Below are 12,929 nucleotides of genomic sequence, written 5' to 3'. Positions count from 1 at the left end.
TGAAAACTGGAGGATAATTAGTTTTTGTTATGAGAGTTTACAACCTAAGATGAGGCAATTTGTGGAGACAGTGTGCAATAGAGAGTTCTTTAACAGAGAACCAGAAGAGGCTTTTGAGTACTTTGACTATCTATTTGAGAATGCCCAATCTTGGGACACTTTAGATATATATGATAGAACTGAATCTTTAAAAACCATCACTGAAATGGGCAAGTATAATCTGAAGGAGGTTGATGACTTGCGTGCTAGGTTATCAATGATTTCTAAGAAACTAGAAACCATATATGTGAATAAAACCAATGAGATTCAAGCTGTACAAAAAGTTCCAGAAAAATGCAAAATTTGTGAAGATATATGGCACACAACTAGTGAATGTCCTACAATTTCAACATTTAAAGAAGTCCTTTTGGATCGAACTAACGTTGTTAACATGGTGGCTAAACCTTTTGCAAGCCCATCCTCAAATACCTACAATCCACGGTGGAAGACCCATCCAAATTTCAACTGGAAAAATGAGTACCCAACTTAGTCTTCATCTCATGCACCTATGCCAGTACGCATCTGCCCTAGCGGACAAGGGCTATCTCAATATCCTACACCAGCAGTTTTGGGAAAGAGGAAGAACCTTGAAGAAACTATCTACCAAATGGTAGCAAACCTCCAATAGTTCATGAAAGGGCAAGTTACCCTAAATAACCAAAACTCACAAGCTATCAATGATATTAGAGGGTCATTAACAAGGCTCACAACAACTTTGAGTGTGCAGAAGAAAGGGAAGTTCATTGCATAGCCACAACCAAATCCTCAAGGAAAAACTCACCAAGTGTTAGAAATGGCTAAGGACTCAAGTCTAAAACAAATGAAAGTTGTCACAATATTGAGGAGTGGTAAAACTCTGGAAAACCCCACTTTTAAGCAAGGCACCACTGGTAAGCTTTCTAACCCACTTTGCATAGAAATTGAAAAAGAGCATTGCCAAACACCTGCACCTTTCACCACAAGGTCATCTTCCTTACACAATGATAAAAACCAGGCTGAAATCCTAGAGGTTTTTAAGTAAGTAAGGATTAACATACCTCTACTGGATGCTATTCAACAAATTCCCACATATACCAAATTTTTGAAGGACTTATGCATGATTGAAAGAAAATTAAATGTGAAGAAAAAGGCCTTTTTTATTGAGCAGGTCAATGTTATCATTCAAAACAATACCCCACCCAAATATAAGAACCCAGGGTCACCTACTATTGCTTGCATAATTAGAAACTCAAAAATTTGTCATGCATTCTTAGATCTAGCGTCTGGTGTGGACTTGTTGCCTTATATTGTGTGTGAGAAACTTGGCCTAGGAGAGCTGAAACCTCTATCACATTGCAGTTAGCTGACAGATCCATAAAAATACCTAGGGGGTAGTGGAAGATGTTTTAGTCTAGGTTGATAAGTTCTACTACCTAGTGGACTTTGTTGTTCTTAACATGCAACTTTCAATAAATTATATGTTCCAAGCACCTATAATTTTAGGAAGACCATTTCTTGTTACCTCAAATACTCTAATAAATTATAGAAGTGGGGTTCTAAAATTAAGTTTTAAAAATATGACTTTGGAACTAATTGTTTTTAACTTGTGCAGGCAACCCCAAAAGTGGAAGAAGTACAGGAAGTAAACCTATTAGAAAGCATTTTTCAGAAACTTTTCCACTGTCCTGCCAATCTATTGATTCATTAATTGATTTAGAGGATGATTTTGACCCAATTGACGCATCTATGGAATTTTCCTTTATTTCATGTATAGGAACCCTAGTGACAGCAACAATAAGACCATAAGAGGAGTAGTTCCCAACATTGGATCTCAAGCCCCTACCAGCAGAACTTATGTATGCCTTCTTGGGACCTCACAGCACCTTCCTAGTGGTCATCTTTCTTGTTTAATTAATAGACAAGAGGAAATATTGGAGGTCCTAACAAAACATAAAAAGTTCATAGGCTGGACCTTGGCCGACATTAAGGGCATTAACCCTTTAATCTGCACTCACAGAATTTACTTGGAGGAGGATGCCAAGCCTTCTAAAGAAATGTAAAGAATGCTTAATCCTTCAATGAAAGAAGTAGTGAAGAATGAGGTCCTTAAATTGTTGGATATGGATATCATTTACCCCATCTTTGATAGTAGGTGGGTTAGCCCTATACAAATAGTTCCAAAAAAATCTGGGTTGACTATAATAAAGAACGAAGAAAATGAGTTAATGCCCACAAGAGTGACTACAGGCTGGAGAATGTGCATTGACTATAAGAAGCTTAATGATTCCACTATAAAATACCATTTTTCCTTACCATTTCTTGACCAAGTCTTGGAAAAAGTTACTGGCCATGCATTTTATTATTTCTTAGATGGGTTCTCATGCTATTATCAAAGTGAAATAGCACCTGAGGACCAAGAAAAACTACTTTCACCTACTCATTTGGAATTTTTGTATTTAGAAGAATGCTTTTTGGGTTGTGTAATGCCCTATCAACTTTTCAAAGATGCATGCTTAATATATTCAGTGATTTAATTGAGAGTAGCCTAGAGGTATTTATAAATGATTTCTCTATTTTTGGGAGCCTTTTGAGAAACGTTTGACTAATTTGCAAGTTATTTTGGCCAGTTGTGAGGAGAAACACTTACTGCTCAACTGAGGAAAGTGCCACTCTATGGCTCAGCAGGGTTTAGTATTGGGACACATAGTATCCTCAAAGGGTATTGAAGTGGATAAATAAAAAATGGACATGATTTCTAAACTACCCACGCCTAAAACCGTAAAGGACATTAGGTCATTCCTGGGGCATGCTGGGTTTTATAGGAGGTTTATTCACAAATTTAATTCAATTTCTAAACTTTTATGTAAACTACTTATGCATGACACTATTTTTTATTGGGCCACAAAACACCAAAGTGCATTTGACAAACTCAAAGATTTGCTTATCGTTGTTCCTATCATCAAACCCCCTGACTAGTCTCTTAATTTTAAAATAATGTATGATGCTAGTGATTTTGCCATAGGTGTTGTGCTACGCCAATGTAGGAATAAGCATCTCTATGCCATTTATTATGCTAGCAAAACCTTTAATAGAGCCCAAAAAAATTACTCCACCATAGAAAAAGAGCTACTTGTAATTGTTTTTGTTTTAGACAAATATAGAGCTTACATCATTGGATCACCTGTGATCATTCTCACTGACCATGTAGCTTTAAAATATTTGTTAGCAAAAAAAGATGTCAAACCAAGACTAATAAGATAGGTGCTACTCTTGCAATAATTCAACATCACGATCATGGACAAAAAATGGGTAGAAAATGTGGTAGTTGATCACTTGTCCAGATTAACCTTCATGGAAGCAAAACCTAACATACCAATTTTTTAGTCTTTTCTGATGAATACATATTAGCAGTTGAACTTATTCCTTGGTAAGCTAACATTGTAAATTTTTTTGGTGACATGGAAAACACCACCACAGTGGACTGTGCAAGACGTAAAGATATTCAAGACAGAGGTTAAGTATTTCTTTTATGATGACCCTTACTTATTTAAGTATTGTTCTGATCAAATAATTCATAAGTGTGTCACAAATGTTGATATACTATCTATTCTGACTGCTTGTCACACTAAGGCTTGTGGGGGGCACTTTTCTGCAAAGAAAACATTTGCCAAAATCTTACAATCTCAATTGTATTAGCCTCAAATGTTTAAAGATGCCTTTGAATTTTGTAAGAAATGTGAACCATGCCAAAAATTAGGAAGGATCACTAAGAGGAACATGATGCCCCCTGCAACTTGTTTTAGTGTTAGAAATTCTTTACTGTTGGGGTCTGGACTTTATGGGGCATTGTCCCCATCTTGTGGACATGTTTACATCTTGGTGGCAATGGACTATGTTTCCAAGTGGGTAGAGGCCATACCATGTAAAAGAAATGATCACCAAGTGGTGCTTAAGTTTGTAAAGGATAACATTGTGTCTAGATTTGGTATGCCTAGAGCTATAATCAATGACAATGTGACATGTTTTTGCAATAAACCAATGGAATCCCTTCTGAAAAAATATGGCATTCATCACAAGGTTCACCCACAAACAAATAGCCAAGCTGAATTAGTAAATAGGGAGATCAAACACATCCTTGAGAAAATAGTGAACCTAACTAGGAAGGATTGGTCTTTAAGGTTGATTGATGTCTTGTGGGCATATAGGATTGCATACAAGACAATACTTGGTATGTCTCCTGTTGAACCTAAGATTTCAAGTTTTGTGTAATTATATATCTACACATGGATTTTGATGATAATAAATGAATTCAAAGAATAAAAGAGTCTCAATCTCAAGTTATTTACACAATGGAGTTAAGCACATCAAGGAATCAAGAATGAGTAAGAAGGGAACAAATTCACATTAAAGTCATAGAGTAATATTGTAAATCTCTTAAAAATTTGAAATTAAGATTAAGGTTCAAAATTAATATTTTATCATAAAATATTAAAATACATTTTCAACATGTGCATGAATTTTTTAAAAATTAAATTTGAAAATTATGAAAGATGATTGATCTTTCACATATGAATTACATGATTAAAGGTTCGAATTTTGAAAATATTAAAGATGATTGATTGTTATCTTTCACATGTGCATATTTTATTTGAATATTTTCAAAAGTGATTGATACTTTTTTTGACTTAAGCAAAAGGTAGATATTTTTGTTTGAAAAATTTGAAAAGTAAAGTGTGCTCATTTTATAATATGAAAAAATTAAAAAGATTAGGTTTGAAATATTTGAAAAGTGAAGTGTGCTCCTTTTGTCATATGCCAAAAGTAAAAGATTAGATTTGAAATTTTTGAAAAATGAATGATGTTGTCTTTGACAATTGAAAAAGAAGAACTTTTTATTTAAATTTTTTGAAAAAGTGAATAATGTTGTCTTTGACATGTGAATCTTTTCAAATTTGAATATGAAGTCTTATATGCCTATAAATAGATCATTTGAGAGTTTCACATTCACAACACCAAGAGCATACAACATTCATTCAAAACTTTCATTCTCTTTTCTCTAAGTATTGAGTCTTAATCCTTATTCATTTTGAGAGAAATATAGTATGCGCTGTATTGTTCTTATTTCTCTCCTTGAGGAGCGTTTTCTGATAATCTACCAACTATCAGTTCTTGTATCAGTAAAAGGATGTGTATAACGCTTGTGCATGTAGAAAGTGTTCTACACAGGAAATAGTTGAATCACCAAGTGTAAGGTGATTGCAAGTGTAGAGGGTGTTCTACACAGATCCTTTGTAGCGGTGTTATTAAAAAGTGTAATAGGTTTCTATCTTCACCTAAAAGAGGTTGAATAGTGAATTTGGGAATCCTCAAGGGGTAGCTTGAAGTGAAGACGTAGGCAGTGGGGCTGAACCTCGTTAACATACTGAGTTTGCTTTTCTCTTACCCTTATTCTTTATATTTATTGTTGTTTCGTATTTTGTTTATATTTTATATTGTATATTTGATATATAATTTTAATGCGTTATGATAAAATATTAATTTTGAGTCTTAATCCTAATTTCAAATTTTTAAGAGATTTACAACATTACTCTATAATTTAATGTGAACTTGTTCCCTTCTTGCTCATGCTTGTTTCCTTGATGTGCTTGACTCCATTGTGTAGACAACTTGAGTTTGAGACTTCTTTATTTTTTGAATTCATTTGTTATCATCAAAATCCATGTGTAGATATATAATTACACAAACCTTAAAATCTTGGGTTCAACAATCTCCCCATTTTTATTGATGACAAATACTTGATAGAACTTGAAGCCTGTATTAATACTTAAGCTCCCCCTGAGAATGTGCTTTAATTTTTCAAACAAAAGTATGAATATAATTCCAAGCATATATAACAAGTTAAGCAATTCAAACAATGTTAATGTTCTAGTCTAACACTTCTTCCCTTTTTGGCATCATTAAAAAGGATCCGCAACAAGTAAATGAATTAAAGAAAACGGTGCGTTAGTAGAAACTGTTGATAGTTGAAAAACAAATGGATCCGTCCATGACCCGACAAGTGTGGCTGGAGATTTGAAAAAATCGCCTGATGTTGTTGACAAACGAGATTGAAGGCTCACAGTTTCTAAAAAAAATGTCATTTTCACCGATTGGTTAAAAAAAATCACATTGCTCTTTGACTTGGATGATAGCTTATCTTGTTCTTTATGCTATCTCTATAAAATCAGTCGTAAAGTTCATCCAATCCGCATCAAGTTTTCTTCTCATCTCTATAACTCATCTGCATTCCTTCAACATTCTCGTTTTAAGCCTTTTATTCTTTTCTCAATGACTCATTCTTCTAACATTTCTCTAGATCCATCCATGAGGCATTCTGCACCTCAACCTCCTGTTCTTTCAGCAGCTGCCATTGGTGCCATGTTGCAGCAAGAAAATAATAATTTGGCTAATAAGTTAGATTCTGATGCTATCTATGACTTGGTGAGTCTTGGGACTCGCTACTCTTCCTCTATTGTTGCTTTTTCCCAACGGCTACAAACCAAAAATCATGAAGTTGAAAAGCTCAAAGAACAAATTGTTGTACTTCAACGAATTGTTCAAGAGTCTCACACAAGGGAATGAATCATTCGGCAGAAGAATAAACAGTTAAAATCTTTATTAGATTCTTCATTCCGCTTGCCGGTTCCTATGGATAAGAATAACATGATATTGTATGAAGAGAATGAGCGTCTCAAACATGAGGCTAAGAATCTCAAGTTTATGTAAAAGTATTTAAAAAATCTATCTCTATTTTTATTGACTCTGGTCTATCTTTTAAGAGATATTTATAGCATGCATCATACTTATTTCTCTTCTGATCATACATAATCTATCTTTTGGTAAAGGTTTTGTGAAAATATCTGCTAACTGATCGTGTGTGTTTGTGAACTCTAGTATTATATCGCCTTTCTGCACATGATTTCGAAGAAAATGATATTTTATTTCAATATGCTTAGTTCTAGAATGTTGTATTGGGTTCTTTGAAAGATTTATAGCACTTGTATTATCACATTTGATTGGAATGTGATTATACATGAGTTTAAAATCTTCAAATTGTTGCTTCATGTAGAGAACTTGAGCACAACAACTACCAGCAGCAACATATTCTGCCTCAAAAGTAGATAACACAACAGAATTTTAATTTTTACTAAACCAAGAAACTAGTACATGACCTAAGAAATGACATGTTCCACTAGTGCTTTTTCGATCTATTTTACAGCCAGCATAATCTACATCTGTGTAACTGATTAGATCGAAAGATGTGTGCTTAGGGTACCATAACCCTAAGTTAATTGTACCACTAAGATATCTAAGAATGCGTTTAACTACAATTAAATGTGATTTTTTTGGAGATGATTGAAAGCGTGCACATAAGCACACACTAAACATAATATCTGGTCTACTGGCTGTTAAATATAATAAACTACCAATCATACCTTGATATATCTCGAGTTAACTGGTTTACCAGATTCATCTTTATCAAGTTTAGTTTATGGGCTCATTGGTGTTCTAATTTCCTTAGTACCTTCCATCCCAAACTTCTTCAGTAATTCCTTAATATATTTTGATTGATTGATGAATGTTCTACTTTTTGCTTGCTTAATTTGCAATCCGAGAAAGAATGTAAGTTCTCCCATCATGCTCATCTTATATTCTTCGTGCATAATCTTATCAAAAACTTGACACATATTTTTATTAGTAGCACCGAATATTATATCATCAATATAAATCTGAATCAAAATAATATCATCATTCTCATATTTAATGAAAAGAGTTGTATTGATTTTTCCTCTTGAAAAACCTTTTTCAATCAAAAAACCACTGAGTCTCTCGTACCAAGTTATAGGAGCTTGTTTAAATCCATATAGCACTTTTGTGAGTTTGAAAACGTGATTTGAGGAAATATAATTTTCAAAACCTGGAGGTTGCTCAACATATACCTCTTCATTTATAAAATCATTTAAGAAAGCATTTTTAACATCCATTTGAAAAAGTTTGAAATCTTTATAACAAGCATATGCAAGTAGCATTCGAATAGCTTCTAATCTTGCGACTGGTGCATATGTCTCATCATAATCGATTCCTTCTTCTTGATTAAAACATTGGGCTACAAGTCGAGCCTTATTTCTAGTAATGACTCCGGACTCATCTTTCTTGTTTCTAAAAACCCATTTTGTTCTAATAATAGTATGTTTTTTGGGTCTAGGAACAAGTATCCAAACATCATTTCTTTCAAATTGATTCAACTCTTCTTACATAGCTAGAATCCAAGATTCATCAAGAAGTGCGTCATCAATATTTTTGGGTTCAATTTGAGATAGAAAAGCAGTATGATTGTAAATATTTCTAAGAGATGATCGAGTACTTGCACCTCGTGAAAGTTCTCCCAAAATTTGTTCCACTGGATGATCTTTCACAAATTTCTACTGTTTGGTTGCATCTTGTATTAAATTTTGATAATCTTTCCTGATGGTTCCATGTTTAACTTCTTCTATTACGTTCTCTTTGTTGAGATTGAGACTTTCCGTATTATTTATACCTTCTGTTTCTTCATCAATAGATTTCTTGGAGAGTGGAGAATTAGATTCATCAAATACTACATGCATAGATTCTTATACAGTTAAAGTCTTTTTATTGAATACTCTATAAGTTTTACTATTAGTAGAATATCCGAGAAAAATACTTTCATTAGATTTTGCATCAAATTTGCCTAAATTATCTCTGTCATTCAAAATAAAACATTTGCATCCAAATATATAAAAGTAACCAATGTTAGACTTTTTCTCATTCCAAAACTCATAAGAGGTTTTATCTAATTTAGACCTTAGCATAACTTTATTTATAACATAATATACAGTACTTACCGCTTCGGCCCAAAAATAACTAGGCAAATTGTTCTCATTAAGCATTGTTCTTGCCATCTCTTGAAAAGATCTATTTTTCCTCTCAACTACCCTATTTTTTTGAGGAGTTTGAGGAGTAGAAAAATTATGCACAAAACCATTTTCATCACAAAATGTTTCAATATTTTTATTAACAAACTTTTTTTCCCTATCATTTCAGATACTTGAAATAGTATAACCCTTTTCATTTTGAATTCTCTTACATAACTTGGTAAAGGAATTATGTGTCTCATCTTTATGAGGAAGAAAGATGACCCAAGTATATCTAGAGAAATCATCAACAATAACAAATGCATAATATTTTCCTCCTAAACTTGCAATTCTATTTGGTCCAAAAAGATTCATGTTTATCAGTTACAATGGTCTAGTAGTGGAAATATGTTTCTTGGTTTTAAAAAAAGTTTTTGTTTGTTTACCAAATTGACATGCATCACAAATTTTGTATTTAAGAAAATATGTTTTTGGTAAACCTCTCACAAGATCATTTTTTGAAAGTTTGGAAATAAGTTCCATGTTGGCATGACCTAGTCTTCTATGCCATAACCAACTAGTTTCATTTTGAGCTGAAAAACAAATTGCATCTTGTGGGGTAATTTCTTCAAAATCGATTGTATAAACATTGTTACTTCTAAAAGAAATAAAAAAAATATTACAATCATGATCATTCAAAATAATGCATTTATCAATTTAAAAGTAACTGTAAATCTTTTATCACATAATTGACTTATGCTCAAAAGATTATGTTTTAGACCTTCAACAAGTAGAACATCTTCAATTATGAGAGAAGATTCATTACCAATTTTACCTATTCCCACGATCTTCCCTTTCGAGTTGTCTTCAAATATTACGTGTCCTTCTTCTTTAGATCTAAGATCAAAAAACTTAGTCTTGTCTCCCGTCATGTGTCTTGAATATCCACTATCTAAAAACTATTTATTTTTGCTTGTGGATGACTTCATGCATACCTATAAAAACAATTAAAATGATTTTTCTTGGTACCCAAGTTCTTTGGGTCCTTTATTTATTAGTATTAGAAGAAACAATATTTTTAGATACTCATATGACCTTAATAGTCATTGTATGATTTCTTCTAATAAGACAAGTATGATAATTATGACCATTTCTATTACAGAAATTACAAATAGCATGTGCCATATATGAAGAACTTGAATGATTATAATAATATATTTTTCTGACAAAATTATTTTTATGAAAAGAATTTTGAATATTGGTCTTTGATGTAGAAAGATTATCAAAAATTTTTTTATAAGGTTTGTATTTTTGTTTTGGCATATATCCCAAGCCTGCCTTGTCAAAAACACATTTTTGACTACCAAGAAATTTTTCAAAATTTCTTTTTTCATTCGTAAAGTTTTCAACAATATTTTCTAAATCAGTTTTCTTCTTATTCAACTTAAGATTTTCATCTTTCAAAATGATACTTTCTTTTCTTAAAATATCAATTTCGTTTGTTAAAAAAGAATTTTTCTTTTTCAAAACAGTATATTTAATACCCAATTTTTCAAATTTCTCATATACCTCTTCTAAAATATTTTGTAATTCTTCATATAAATGATCTTCAATATTATTAAGATTTGTTACCTCAATGTCATCTTTAGCCATAAGACAAAGATTTGCTGATTCTTCATTGCTTGCTTCACTATCTGAGCTACTTGAATCATCATCCCATGTAGCTTTCATTACTTTCTTGCCCTTATTTTGATCTTTCTTTAGCAAATGACAATCTAACTTGATATGTCCAGACTTATTGCATTTATAACAAATTAAAGTGTCATTTTTAACTGAATCTTTCTTGGAAAACTTTTTGAAGGATTTCCTCGGAGGAGTTTTATTTTTCTTTAAGAATCTCTGAATTCTTTTTGTTATCATCGCAACTTCTTCATCTTTGTCTTCATTTTCCTCATCGTTATCACTTTCACTTTCATGCGGAACAGCTTTAAGTGCCAAGCTCTTCTTTGGCTTTCTTTCTTCTTCTCCTCTTTTCAATATGTACTCATGGGTGATAAGTGACCCGATGAGTTCATTGACTTCGAACTTCTTGAGGTCTTTAGCTTCAAAAATCGCTATCATTTTTGATTCCCAGCGTTTTGGTAGAGGGTTGATAATTTTTCTTACTATCTCCACCTTGGAATAAATTTTGCCAAGAGCTGTTAAGCTGTTTATGATATTAGTAAAACGAGTGTGCATACTAGAAATAGATCCATCATTATTCATCTTAAACATTTCATATTCATGAGTAAGAATATAAATTTTTGATTCCTTGACTTGCGAAGTTCCTTCATAAGTAACTTTCAAATTATCCCAAATTTCTTTTACCATAGCACAAGTCATTATTCTATTAAACTCATTTCCATTGAGAGCATTAAATAATAAATTCATAGCAGTTAAATTCAAAGTATAAAGTCTATCGTCTTCACGATCAAACTCTTCTTCTTCCTTTTTGACCTTTACTCCATCAACCACTTTTGTTGGAATATAAGATTCATTTACAATACATTTCCAAATTTCTCGACCTTGAGCCTGAAGGAATATTCTCATTCTAACTTTCCAGAATGAGTAATTATCTCCACAAAAGAGTGGAGGCCGACTGCTAGATTGACCTTCACCAAATGAAGCTGCAATGTTAGCTATAAGATCTTAACTCAAAAGATAGTTAATCTTATAATAGAGCTCTTAGCTCTGATACCAATTGTTGCCCAGATGACTAACACAAGAGGGGGGTGAATTAAGTTGTATTAAAAAAATAACATTAGTCATCTGCGCAACATCTTCCTATAGGTTAGTATATGGTAAGGCATGCCACCTCCCTATGAAACTCGAACATAACACCTATTGGGCATTAAAAAAAATTCAACTTTGATATAGAAAAAGCTGGGTCATTAAGAAGGTTATAACTATTTGAATTGAAAGAATTGAGAAGAGAAGCTTATGAAAATTTCAAATTAACTAAAAAACATATGAAATCATTACATGATAAAAGCATACTCAGAAAAACATTTGAACCATATCAACAAGTCTTGTTGTACAACTCTAGGCTTCATCTGTTCCTTGCTAAGCTAAGATCTTGTTGTAATGGGCCCAATTTAGTTAAAATAGGTTTCCATCATGGTACCATTAAAATCATGAACCCACAAAATGGAAATACATTCAAAGTTAATGGCCAAAGACTTAAGCCATTTTTGGGACACTTCTCATCAAATACTTCCACCATCCCATTGTAGAAACCCACTGATAATGCAGACTGTTAAACTTAATTTCAGTTGAATATTTTTTTTTTTTTACTAGTTTCTAATATTTTCTTTATTCTACTTTCTTCCCTTTTGTGCTCACTAAACTGTTTTGCAGGGTCTATTATTTCTTTTTCTTTTTCCTTTAAGTCCAGTACTACCCAATGTCTTATAATCTGTAGCTCAAGTAATATCTTCCAGCTTATGTTATTCTCTCTTTACCTAAATCAGCACAAACATTGAGGACAATGTCTATTGTTAGTTGGGGGTGAAGGTACTTAAGTACAGAACATACACGGTATGCATGATGACATTGAAATTGATTTTTAGAGATTTGAACATACTTTAGAATTTTCATTCTGTAAGGGAACTATTATGATCATGAGTATATTGATGTTTAATAGTTTAGGAGTAGCTTTATTGGGAAGTTCATGTAATAAATTGACCTTTGAGTAAAGGAAATAGTCAAAACTTTGCTAACTGCCACCTTTACAAAGGGTTTTTTTTTTTTAAAAAAAAATCTTTTAAAGTGTGATAGCGTGAAAGCCAACAAACAACAGTGGTTTTGAATTAAAGTGATGAACAAATGTAATGTGAAAAGTGGCCTGCTAGAAGATGACATGCAACTGTAGTAACCTAGTCACACACTATCATAGTTTGGGGAATGCACCTGCATTATCTGTTTCCTATGAGTAAGTGACTGGGTATTGTATGAATTTTT

The sequence above is a fragment of the Carya illinoinensis genome, chromosome 6 (assembly GCF_018687715.1).
Source record: "Carya illinoinensis cultivar Pawnee chromosome 6, C.illinoinensisPawnee_v1, whole genome shotgun sequence".
NCBI classification, from domain to species: Eukaryota; Viridiplantae; Streptophyta; class Magnoliopsida; order Fagales; family Juglandaceae; genus Carya; species Carya illinoinensis.
This window is presented reverse-complemented; position numbering follows the sequence as displayed.